Source organism: Chroicocephalus ridibundus, unplaced genomic scaffold, assembly GCF_963924245.1.
Source record: "Chroicocephalus ridibundus unplaced genomic scaffold, bChrRid1.1 SCAFFOLD_161, whole genome shotgun sequence".
Taxonomy (NCBI): Eukaryota; Metazoa; Chordata; class Aves; order Charadriiformes; family Laridae; genus Chroicocephalus; species Chroicocephalus ridibundus.
Genome location: NW_026961317.1, coordinates 277,501 through 290,000, shown reverse-complemented (window position 1 = coordinate 290,000; position 12,500 = coordinate 277,501).

The window sequence follows — 12,500 nt, the reverse complement described above, 5'->3', positions numbered from 1 at the left end:
TGCGCGGTGCCCACATCGCCCCTGAGGCGGAGGCTCCGGCGGTGCGCGGCCAGAGGGGTGCCTGCTGTCCGTGAGCGTTCCCAGAGCCTCCCCCACGGTGCCGGGAGAAAGGGGAGTCGTCGTCCCCGTGGCTCGGCTCTCCCCGTCCGGGGTGGGGTGGGGTGGGCTGGGCCGGGGAACGCTTGTGGTGTGACAGGAGGGCGAGGGCTGTCGCCCCACCGTTTCCATCCCTCCCCCCGCGTTTCGGCCACTCCGGAGCCGGGAAGAGCTCGTACCCCTCGTCTTTGAACCTCGGCAGCCCGTGTAGACCTGTCGGCCTGTTCTCCACCCCCACATAAATGGCCCCCCCCAACCCCGTGCCGGCTAGACCTGGCAGATTGAGCGGAGATAGATTGATTTTGTGGGGGTTTTTTTTGTTTTGTTTTGTTTTATTTTTTTCCTCTCCTCCGTTGGTGTGTAGTCATCCTCCGCCCCCCCCCCCCCCCCCCCCGCCCCCCCCCCCATTACCTGGCTTCGATTCTGTTTCTCGCCGTGCGAAGGAGGGCGGGTGACTTCAGCCGGGCTCTGTGACCCGCTCGTCTCTCCGGCAGCCCCCCCGGCCCGCGCCCTGCCGCTGGAACCGGGCCCCGGGAGCCCAGGTCTCACCCCCCGTGGCGGCGGGCGGCGGCGGCGGTGGTGGGGCGGCAGCAGCAGCAGCAGCTGCTTTCCCAAGGACGGGCGCCACGGGCAGAAGAGCGGCCCGAGGGCCTTCCCCCCCCCCGCCCCCCCCCCCCCGCCAGGCACAGGTGCAGGCCGGGCACGGGCGCGGCCCAGCGAGCCGGCTGTAACAGAGAAGGCGGCGTTCTGGAGAGCGTTACAAATCCTTTGCATCTCTTTCGGGCGCGCACCGTGTCCCCCCCGAAACACACCCGCCCCCCCCCACCCCCCACCCCGGCCCTCCTCAGTCCCCCCTCCACACCCCCAAGACCCCGTCTGGCACCTCCCGCACACGTGCGCGCAACACAGACGCGCCGACGCAGACGAGCGCCCCCCCCCCCCCCCCACCTCCCAGGCCAAGACCCCTCACGAGTGGCAGACACGGGCACACACCCAGGCCACCCACACCCGCCCCGCGCCGCCCCACGGCCGCCCCACAACTCACCCACAGGCAGGGACCCGACTGACCCTCAAGGACCACACAGGCCTCCGGGCCCCCTCTACCCGCCAAGGCAGCCAGGCATCTGGGTCACATCTGCCCCACAAGTACTGCCCCCGCACTGCCCCATCGCTGCCCCGCGAGTGCTCCCCGAGGAACAGCAGGCTTCCGGGTCACAGCTGCCCAGCAAGTACTGCCCCCGCGCTGCCCCACGGCTGCCCCTCCAGTGCTCCCCGAGGAACCGCAGGCCTCTGGGCCTGCCGTCTCCCCCCAGGGAAGACAGAACTGCGGGTGCCCCTGGCCCCACAGCTGCCCCGCAGTGCCCCACAGCTGCTCCGCAGGTGCTTCCCGAGGTACAGCAGGCCTTGGGCCTGCCGTCTCCACCCAGGAAAGACAGGCCTGCGGGTGCCCCCGGCCCCACAGCTTCCCCACCAGTGCCCCACAGCAGCCTTGCAAGTGCTCCCCGAGGAACAGCAGGCTTCTGGGTCACAGCTGCCCCGCAAGTCCTGCCCCCGCGCTGCCCCACGGCTGCCCCTCCAGTGCTCCCCGAGGAACCGCAGGCCTCTGGGCCTGCCGTCTCCCCCCAGGGAAGGCAGACCTGCGGGTGGCCCTGGCCCCACAGCTGCCCCGCAGGGCCCCACGGCTGCCCTGCGAGTGCTCCCCGAGGAACCGCAGGCCTCTGGGCATGCAGTCTGCTTCCAGGGAACTCAGGCCGGCGGGTGCCTCTGGCCCCACAGCTTCCCCAGCCGTGCCCCACGGCTGCCCCGCAAGTGCTCCCCGAGGAACCGCAGGCCTCTGGGTCACATCTGCCCCACAAGCGCTGCCCCAGCGCAGCCCCATGGCTGCCCCTCCAGTGCTCCCCGAGGAACCGCAGGCCTCTGGGCCTGCCGTCTGCCCCCAGGGAAGACAGACCCGTGGGTGCCCCTGGCCCCACAGCTGCCCCGCAGGGCCCCACGGCTGCCCCGCAAGTGCTCCCCGAGGAGCAGCATGCCTTGGGCCTGCCGTCTCCCCCCAGGGAAGACAGACCTGCGGGTGCCCCTGGCCCCACAGCTGCCCCGCAGTGCCGCACAGCTGCTCCGCAGGTGCTCCCTGAGGAACCGCAGGCCTTGGGCCTGCCGTCTCCCCCCAGGGAAGGCAGGCCTGCGGGTGCCCCTGGCCCCACAGCTTCCCCACCAGTGCCCCACAGCAGCCTTGCAAGTGCTCCCCGAGGAACCACAGGTCTCTGTGTCACATCTGCCCCACAAGTGCTGCGCCAGTGCTGCCCCGCGGCTGCCCCGCGAGTGCTCCCCGAGGAACCGCAGGCCTCTGGGCATGCAGTCTGCTTCCAGGGAACTCAGGCCGGCGGGTGCCTCTGGCCCCACAGCTTCCCCAGCCGTGCCCCACGGCTGCCCCGCAAGTGCTCCCCGAGGAACCGCAGGCCTCTGGGTCACATCTGCCCCACAAGCGCTGCCCCAGCGCAGCCCCACGGCTGCCCCTCCAGTGCTCCCCGAGGAACCGCAGGCCTCTGGGCCTGCCGTCTCCCCCCAGGGAAGACAGACCCGTGGGTGCCCCTGGCCCCACAGCTGCCCCGCAGTGCCCCACAGCTGCTCCGCAGGTGCTCCCCGAGGAACAGCAGGCCTTGGGCCTGCCGTCTCCACCCAGGAAAGACAGGCCTGCGGGTGCCCCTGGCCCCACAGCTGCCCCGCAGGGCCCCACGGCTGCCCCGCAAGTGCTCCCCGAGGAACAGCATGCCTTGGGCCTGCCGTCTCCCCCCAGGGAAGACAGACCTGCCGGTTCCCCTGGCCCCGCAGCTGCCCCGCAGTGCCCCACAGCTGCTCGGCAGGTGCTCCCTGAGGAACCGCAGGCCTTGGGCCTGCCGTCTCCCCTCAGGAAAGACAGGCCTGCGGGTGCCCCTGGCCCCACAGCTTCCCCACCAGTGCCCCACAGCAGCCTTGCAAGTGCTCCCCGAGGAACCACAGGCCTCTGTGTCACATCTGCCCCACAAGTGCTGCCCGGCAGCTGCCCCGCGGCTGCCCTGCAAGTGCTCCCCGAGGAACCACAGGCCTCTGTGTCACATCTGCCCCACAAGTGCTGCCCCGCGGCTGCCCCACGGCTGCCCCTCTAGTGCTCCCCGAGGAACCGCAGGCCTCTGGGCCTGCCGTCTGCCCCCAGGGAAGACAGACCCGTGGGTGCCCTTGGCCCCACAGCTGCCCCGCAGGGCCCCACGGCTCCCCCGCAAGTGCTCCCCGAGGAACAGCAGGCCTTGGGCCTGCCGTCTCCCCCCAGGGAAGGCAGGCCTGCGGGTGCCCCTGGCCCCACAGCTGCCCCGCAGTGCCCCGCGGCTGCCACGCAAGTGCTCCCCGAGGAACCGCAGGCCTCTGGGTCACATCTGCCCCTCAAGTACTGCCCCAGTGCTGCCCCACGGCTGCTCCGCAAGTGCTCCCCGAGGAACAGCATGCCTTGGGCCTGCCGTCTCCCCCGAGGAAAGAGAGGCCTGCGGGTGCCCCTGGCCCCACACCTGCCCCTCCAGTGCTCCCTGAGGAACAGCGGGCCTCTGGGTCACATCTGCCCCACAAGTGCTGCCCCACAGCTGCCCCGCAAGTGCTCCCCGAGGAACCGCAGGCCTCTGGGCCTGCCGTCTGCCCCCCAGGGAAGACAGGCCTGCGGGTGCCCGTCGCCACACAGCTGCCCCGCAAGTGCTCCCCGAGGAACCGCAGGCCTCTGGGTCACATCTGCCCCACAAGTACTGTCCCAGAGCAGCCCCAGGGCTGCCCCGCAAGTGCTCCCCGAGGACCCGCAGGCCTCTGGGCCTGCCGTCTCCCCCCAGGGAAGACAGGCCTGCGGGTGCCCCTGGCCCCGCAGCTGCCCCTCCAGTGCTCCCTGAGGAACAGCGGGCCTCCGGGTCACATCTGCCCCACAAGTGCCGCCCCACAGCTGCCCCGCAAGTGCTCCCCGAGGAGCCGCAGGCCTCTGGGTCACAGCTGCCCCTCAAGTACTGCCCCAGTGCTGCCCCACGGCTGCTCCGCAAGTGCTCCCCGAGGAACAGCATGCCTTGGGCCTGCCGTCTCCCCCGAGGAAAGAGAGGCCTGCGGGTGCCCCTGGCCCCACAGCTGCCCCTCCAGTGCTCCCTGAGGAACAGCGGGCCTCTGGGTCACATCTGCCCAACAAGTGCTGCCCCACAGCTGCCCTGCAAGTGCTCCCCGAGGACCCGCAGGCCTCTGGGCCTGCCGTCTGCCCCCCAGGGAAGACAGGCCTGCGGGTGCCCGTCGCCACACAGCTGCCCCGCAAGTGCTCCCCGAGGAACCGCAGGCCTCTGGGTCACATCTGCCCCACAAGTGCTGTCCCAGAGCAGCCCCAGGGCTGCCCCGCAAGTGCTCCCCGAGGACCCGCAGGCCTCTGGGCCTGCCGTCTCCCCCCAGGGAAGACAGGGCTGCGGGTGCCCCTGGCCCCGCAGCTGCCCCTCCAGTGCTCCCTGAGGAACAGCGGGCCTCTGGGTCACATCTGCCCCACAAGTGCTGCCCCACAGCTGCCCCGCAAGTGCTCCCCGAGGAGCCGCAGGCCTCTGGGCCTGCAGTCTGCCCCCAGGGAACCCAGGCCTGCGGGTGCCTCTGGCCCCACAGCTTCCCAAACAGTGCCCCACGGCTGATCCGCAAGTGCTCCCCGAGGAACTGCAGGCCTCTGGGTCACAGCTGCCCCGCAAGTGCTGCCCCACGGCTGCCCCTCCAGCGCTCCCCGAGGAACCGCAGGCCTCTGGGCCTGCCGTCTCCCCCCAGGGAAGACAGGCCTGCGGGTGGCCCTGGCCCCACAGCTGCCCCGCAGGGCCCCACGGCTGCCCTGCAAGTGCTCCCCGAGGAACCGCAGGCCTCTGGGCATGCAGTCTGCTTCCAGGGAACTCAGGCCGGCGGGTGCCTCTGGCCCCACAGCTTCCCCAGCCGTTCCCCACGGCTGCCCCGCAAGTGCTCCCCGAGGAACAGCAGGCCTCTGGGTCACATCTGCCCCACAAGTACTGCCCCAGCCCTGCCCCACGGCTGCCCTGCAGGTGCTCCCCAGGGAATAGCGGGTCTGTGGGCCTGCCCTCTCCCCCCAGGGAAGACAGGCCTGCGGGTGCCGCTGGCACCACAGCTGCCCCACAAACGCCTCACGGCTGCCCCAGCTGTGCCCCCCGGCTGCCCCGCAAGTGCTCCCCAAGGCACCCAGGCATCTGGGTCACATCTGCCCCACCCCAACGGCGCGCACACCGTGGCACTTGCACACGGCTGCACCATCTCCCCCGGCCCTTCCCATTCCCCCCTTCGCCTCTCACCCCCCCCCCAGCAGGCCTCTCCCCCAGCCCCAAAGCCCCGTCTGCCGCCGCACGCACACGTGCACACAACACCCACCCCACCCCCTCCAACGGGCCCGAACCTCTCGCGTGCGGCAGACGCAGACGCAGACAGAGCGTCTCCCCCCAAGCCCTGCCGCCGCCACCGAATTACCACCCACCCCCCCGCCACACCCCGCTGTCCCCCTTCCCCCCCCCTCCCCCGCCTCTCTTCACCACCCGGTTCACTGCGAATCCGGCCGCCCCCTCCCCACGCTGCCCTCGTGCAGGTTTGCCACCCACCCCCCCCACCCCCCCCCCCCCCGGCAAGGACGGCGGGAGACTTTAGGACCCAGCGGAGTCCCTGCCGGCTCCGTGCCCGGGCGGGTTAAGGGATTCCCGGTGGCGAGCGGGGATCTAACCCCGGCTGCCGAGTCTCTACCCTGCCGCGCCCCTGCCCGTGCCCGTGCCCCGGCGCTCCCGCCTTCCTTTCTCAGCCGCTCGCTCGCTCGCTCGCTCGCTCTCTCTGCTGCGCGCCTGCCCGCCCCTGCCGCGGCTGGAGAACCCACTGAAACCCACCCCCCCCCGCCCCCAGCACACACAACGCCGCCCCCCCCCACCTTACCGACCCAAAACCTACTCCGAAAAGAGGCACCGCGTGCCTGCCGCCCTCTCCCCGGCCCACCTCTGCGCCGTGATCCCCGCCCGCTCGCCGCCCGCTCTCGCCTGCCTCCGCACCGGCACCCCTTCCCCGCCGCTGCCGCTTGCCGGGCAGTGGTCTGCTCGCGCGCCCGCGCAGGGCGCGAAGCCGCGGACCGCCACGCCCCACCCCCACCCCCGCCCCCGACCTGATCCGGCTCAGGGTGGCGGCTCTGCCAGTGGCGCTTAAATCACGAACGAAAAAAAGTTAAAACTTACTTTTTCGCCCACCCCAACCCCTCCCCCCACCCACATACCCCCCCCCCCTCGCCCGACAGCGCCCCCCCCCCCCCCCCGCCTCTCTTCACCACCCGGTTCACTGCGAATCCGGCCGCCCCCTCCCCACGCTGCCCTCGTGCAGGTTTGCCACCCACCCCCCCCACCCCCCCCCCCCCCGGCAAGGACGGCGGGAGACTTTAGGACCCAGCGGAGTCCCTGCCGGCTCCGTGCCCGGGCGGGTTAAGGGATTCCCGGTGGCGAGCGGGGATCTAACCCCGGCTGCCGAGTCTCTACCCTGCCGCGCCCCTGCCCGTGCCCGTGCCCCGGCGCTCCCGCCTTCCTTTCTCAGCCGCTCGCTCGCTCGCTCGCTCGCTCTCTCTGCTGCGCGCCTGCCCGCCCCTGCCGCGGCTGGAGAACCCACTGAAACCCACCCCCCCCCGCCCCCAGCACACACAACGCCGCCCCCCCCCACCTTACCGACCCAAAACCTACTCCGAAAAGAGGCACCGCGTGCCTGCCGCCCTCTCCCCGGCCCACCTCTGCGCCGTGATCCCCGCCCGCTCGCCGCCCGCTCTCGCCTGCCTCCGCACCGGCACCCCTTCCCCGCCGCTGCCGCTTGCCGGGCAGTGGTCTGCTCGCGCGCCCGCGCAGGGCGCGAAGCCGCGGACCGCCACGCCCCACCCCCACCCCCGCCCCCGACCTGATCCGGCTCAGGGTGGCGGCTCTGCCAGTGGCGCTTAAATCACGAACGAAAAAAAGTTAAAACTTACTTTTTCGCCCACCCCAACCCCTCCCCCCACCCACATACCCCCCCCCCCTCGCCCGACAGCGCCCCCCCCCCCCCCCCGCCTCTCTTCACCACCCGGTTCACTGCGAATCCGGCCGCCCCCTCCCCACGCTGCCCTCGTGCAGGTTTGCCACCCACCCCCCCCACCCCCCCCCCCCCCGGCAAGGACGGCGGGAGACTTTAGGACCCAGCGGAGTCCCTGCCGGCTCCGTGCCCGGGCGGGTTAAGGGATTCCCGGTGGCGAGCGGGGATCTAACCCCGGCTGCCGAGTCTCTACCCTGCCGCGCCCCTGCCCGTGCCCGTGCCCCGGCGCTCCCGCCTTCCTTTCTCAGCCGCTCGCTCGCTCGCTCGCTCGCTCTCTCTGCTGCGCGCCTGCCCGCCCCTGCCGCGGCTGGAGAACCCACTGAAACCCACCCCCCCCCGCCCCCAGCACACACAACGCCGCCCCCCCCCACCTTACCGACCCAAAACCTACTCCGAAAAGAGGCACCGCGTGCCTGCCGCCCTCTCCCCGGCCCACCTCTGCGCCGTGATCCCCGCCCGCTCGCCGCCCGCTCTCGCCTGCCTCCGCACCGGCACCCCTTCCCCGCCGCTGCCGCTTGCCGGGCAGTGGTCTGCTCGCGCGCCCGCGCAGGGCGCGAAGCCGCGGACCGCCACGCCCCACCCCCACCCCCGCCCCCGACCTGATCCGGCTCAGGGTGGCGGCTCTGCCAGTGGCGCTTAAATCACGAACGAAAAAAAGTTAAAACTTACTTTTTCGCCCACCCCAACCCCTCCCCCCACCCACATACCCCCCCCCCCTCGCCCGACAGCGCCCCCCCCCCCCCCCCCGCCTCTCTTCACCACCCGGTTCACTGCGAATCCGGCCGCCCCCTCCCCACGCTGCCCTCGTGCAGGTTTGCCACCCACCCCCCCCACCCCCCCCCCCCCCGGCAAGGACGGCGGGAGACTTTAGGACCCAGCGGAGTCCCTGCCGGCTCCGTGCCCGGGCGGGTTAAGGGATTCCCGGTGGCGAGCGGGGATCTAACCCCGGCTGCCGAGTCTCTACCCTGCCGCGCCCCTGCCCGTGCCCGTGCCCCGGCGCTCCCGCCTTCCTTTCTCAGCCGCTCGCTCGCTCGCTCGCTCGCTCTCTCTGCTGCGCGCCTGCCCGCCCCTGCCGCGGCTGGAGAACCCACTGAAACCCACCCCCCCCGCCCCCAGCACACACAACGCCGCCCCCCCCCACCTTACCGACCCAAAACCTACTCCGAAAAGAGGCACCGCGTGCCTGCCGCCCTCTCCCCGGCCCACCTCTGCGCCGTGATCCCCGCCCGCTCGCCGCCCGCTCTCGCCTGCCTCCGCACCGGCACCCCTTCCCCGCCGCTGCCGCTTGCCGGGCAGTGGTCTGCTCGCGCGCCCGCGCAGGGCGCGAAGCCGCGGACCGCCACGCCCCACCCCCACCCCCGCCCCCGACCTGATCCGGCTCAGGGTGGCGGCTCTGCCAGTGGCGCTTAAATCACGAACGAAAAAAAGTTAAAACTTACTTTTTCGCCCACCCCAACCCCTCCCCCCACCCACATACCCCCCCCCCCTCGCCCGACAGCGCCCCCCCCCCCCCCCCGCCTCTCTTCACCACCCGGTTCACTGCGAATCCGGCCGCCCCCTCCCCACGCTGCCCTCGTGCAGGTTTGCCACCCACCCCCCCCACCCCCCCCCCCCCGGCAAGGACGGCGGGAGACTTTAGGACCCAGCGGAGTCCCTGCCGGCTCCGTGCCCGGGCGGGTTAAGGGATTCCCGGTGGCGAGCGGGGATCTAACCCCGGCTGCCGAGTCTCTACCCTGCCGCGCCCCTGCCCGTGCCCGTGCCCCGGCGCTCCCGCCTTCCTTTCTCAGCCGCTCGCTCGCTCGCTCGCTCTCTCTGCTGCGCGCCTGCCCGCCCCTGCCGCGGCTGGAGAACCCACTGAAACCCACCCCCCCCGCCCCCAGCACACACAACGCCGCCCCCCCCACCTTACCGACCCAAAACCTACTCCGAAAAGAGGCACCGCGTGCCTGCCGCCCTCTCCCCGGCCCACCTCTGCGCCGTGATCCCTGCCCGCTCGCCGCCCGCTCTCGCCTGCCTCCGCACCGGCACCCCTTCCCCGCCGCTGCCGCTTGCCGGGCAGTGGTCTGCTCGCGCGCCCGCGCAGGGCGCGAAGCCGCGGACCGCCACGCCCCACCCCCACCCCCGCCCCCGACCTGATCCGGCTCAGGGTGGCGGCTCTGCCAGTGGCGCTTAAATCACGAACGAAAAAAAGTTAAAACTTACTTTTTCGCCCACCCCAACCCCTCCCCCCACCCACATACCCCCCCCCCCTCGCCCGACAGCGCCCCCCCCCCCCCCCGCCCCCCGCCCCCCGCCGGGACGATCCGGGTCAGGCTGGCGGCTACGACAGTGACGCTAAAAACGTGAACGAAAAAAAAAGAGCAAAATTATTTATAACCACCCGGTGATAAATCAAAATTATTTATCACCCCCCGGCCCCCCCGCCGCCCCAGCGCCACCCCCCACCCCCCCCCCCGCCGCGAGAAACACCCTGCCCGCACGCACTTGTTGGAAGGCATGATCCGGGTCAGGCTGGCCGCTGTGCCGGTGACGCTTAAATCATGAACGAAAAGAAAAAAACAAAAATATCACCCCCACCCCACACCGGCTGTCGGGTCTACCCGGCTCCGGGGTCGGTGTCGCCTGTCAGGTCTACCCGGCTCCGGGGTCGGTGTCGCCTGTCAGGTCTACCCGGCTCCGGGGACCGGGTCGGCTGTCAGGTCTACCCGGCTCCGGGGACCGGACCGGCTGTCAGGTCTACCCGGCTCCGGGGACCGGACCGGCTGTCAGGTCTACCCAGCTCCGGGGACCGGGTCGGCTGTCAGGTCTACCCGGCTCCGGGGACCGGGTGGGCTGTCAGGTCTACCTCGCTCCGGGGACCGGGTCGGCTGTCAGGTCTACCCGGCTCCGGGGACCGGGTCGGCTGTCAGGTCTACCCGGCTCCGGGGACCGGGTCGGCTGTCAGGTCTACCCGGCTCCGGGGACCGGATCGGCTGTCAGGTCTACCCGGCTCCGGGGACCGGGTCGGCTGTCAGGTCTACCCGGCTCCGGGGACCGGGTCGGCTGTCAGGTCTACCCGGCTCCGGGGACCGGGTCGGCTGTCAGGTCTACCCGGCTCCGGGGACCGGGTCGGCTGTCAGGTCTACCCGGCTCCGGGGACCGGATCGGCTGTCAGGTCTACCTCGCTCCGGGGACCGGATCGGCTGTCAGGTCTACCCGGCTCCGGGGACCGGATCGGCTGTCAGGTCTACCTCGCTCCGGGGACCGGATCGGCTGTCAGGTCTACCCGGCTCCGGGGACCGGGTCGGCTGTCAGGTCTACCCGGCTCCGGGGACCGGACCGGCTGTCAGGTCTACCCGGCTCCGGGGACCGGACCGGCTGTCAGGTCTACCTCGCTCCGGGGACCGGATCGGCTGTCAGGTCTACCTCGCTCCGGGGACCGGGTCGGCTGTCAGGTCTACCCGGCTCCGGGGACCGGACCGGCTGTCAGGTCTACCCGGCTCCGGGGACCGGGTCGGCTGTCAGGTCTACCTCGCTCCGGGGACCGGGTCGGCTGTCAGGTCTACCCGGCTCCGGGGACCGGGTCGGCTGTCAGGTCTACCTCGCTCCGGGGACCGGGTCGGCTGTCAGGTCTACCCGGCTCCGGGGACCGGGTCGGCTGTCAGGTCTACCCGGCTCCGGGGACCGGGTCGGCTGTCAGGTCTACCCGGCTCCGGGGACCGGGTCGGCTGTCAGGTCTACCCGGCTCCGGGGACCGGGTCGGCTGTCAGGTCTACCTCGCTCCGGGGACCGGATCGGCTGTCAGGTCTACCCGGCTCCGGGGACCGGATCGGCTGTCAGGTCTACCTCGCTCCGGGGACCGGATCGGCTGTCAGGTCTACCTCGCTCCGGGGACCGGATCGGCTGTCAGGTCTACCCGGCTCCGGGGACCGGATCGGCTGTCAGGTCTACCCGGCTCCGGCGGTACTTTGTGCCGGAGTGGCCAGGTAGACCTGGTGTCCGGAGCACGCACTTCCAGCCGCCGAAGGGGTCGCTGTTTTTCGTTACCTCCAGTTGTGTCATCGTAAGAGGCGGCGTCTTTGGCGCGCCTCCCCGGTGGGCAGTGCCAGCGCTCTTGAGGCCGTCCGGGGGTAGAGACGTGATTTTCCGTATATGGGAGGGAGTACTTACTCGGCTCCTAAGGGCTTCCAGCGCCAAGGCGCATGCTGCGGGCTGACTTCCCGCTGAAAGCAGAGGTGAGGGGCGGCACCTCTGGCTACTTTCCTGGCAGACATCTGTGCATTTACCGAACGAAATTTGTTGCTCCGGGGTAGGCGTCTCCCCGCTGGGCAGGGCGAAGAGCGGTGGCCGGCGTCGGTCACCGGCACTTTCGAATGCCGGAAGACCGGGGGGAGACAAGCCTGCCGCGGCTTTCCCCCGGTCCTCTCGTGCTCAGTCCCCAGGGAACCGTGCTCCCGAGCGGGTGGACGGCGGCAGCCTCCCGCTCCCCCCCGCATTTTGCCTGATCCACACCCGCAGCCAGCGCCCGCTGAGGCGTTCACCCAGGGGCGCGCCGCGGAGGCTCCACGCCGGACCTCTCGCAGACGTCGCCTCCTCGCTCGCACGCAGGGCCCCGCGTCTGTCTGGCCGCCCACCCCCGGGTGGCGGCTGGCGCGCGCGGCTGTCGGCTGTCCCAGGACCGTGGCCGTGGGGCCTCGGGAGCGCTCTTTGCTCCCCCTCGATTCTCTCGCTTTTCTCTATCACCGATCGTTTTGGCATACCCGGGGCGCGTCGGAGGGGCTGCGGGGCGGGCCGGCCGTCAAACGCCGGTGTTCAGGTCCCGTAGCACCCCTCCACCAGACGCGTCCCTCTCACTCGCACGCAGGGCCCCCGTGTCTGGTTGCCCACCCCCGGGTGAGCGGCTGGCACGCGCGCGGCTGTCGGCTGTCCCAGGACCGTGGCCGTGGGGCCTCGGGAGCGCTCTTTGCTCCCCCTCGATTCTCTCGCTTTTCTCTATCACCGATCGTTTTGGCATACCCGGGGCGCGTCGGAGGGGCTGCGGGGCGGGCCGGCCGTCAAACGCCGGTGTTCAGGTCCCGTAGCACCCCTCCACCAGACGCGTCCCTCTCACTCGCACGCAGGGCCCCCGTGTCTGGTTGCCCACCCCCGGGTGAGCGGCTGGCACGCGCGCGGCTGTCGGCTGTCCCAGGACCGTGGCCGTGGGGCCTCCGGGAGCGCTGTTTGCTCCCTCCCGTCTCTTCTCCTTTTCTCCTATCCCCGATCGATGAGGCATTTCGGGTCGCGTCGGAGAGGGCCCTCGGCGGGCCGGCTCCTCCGTG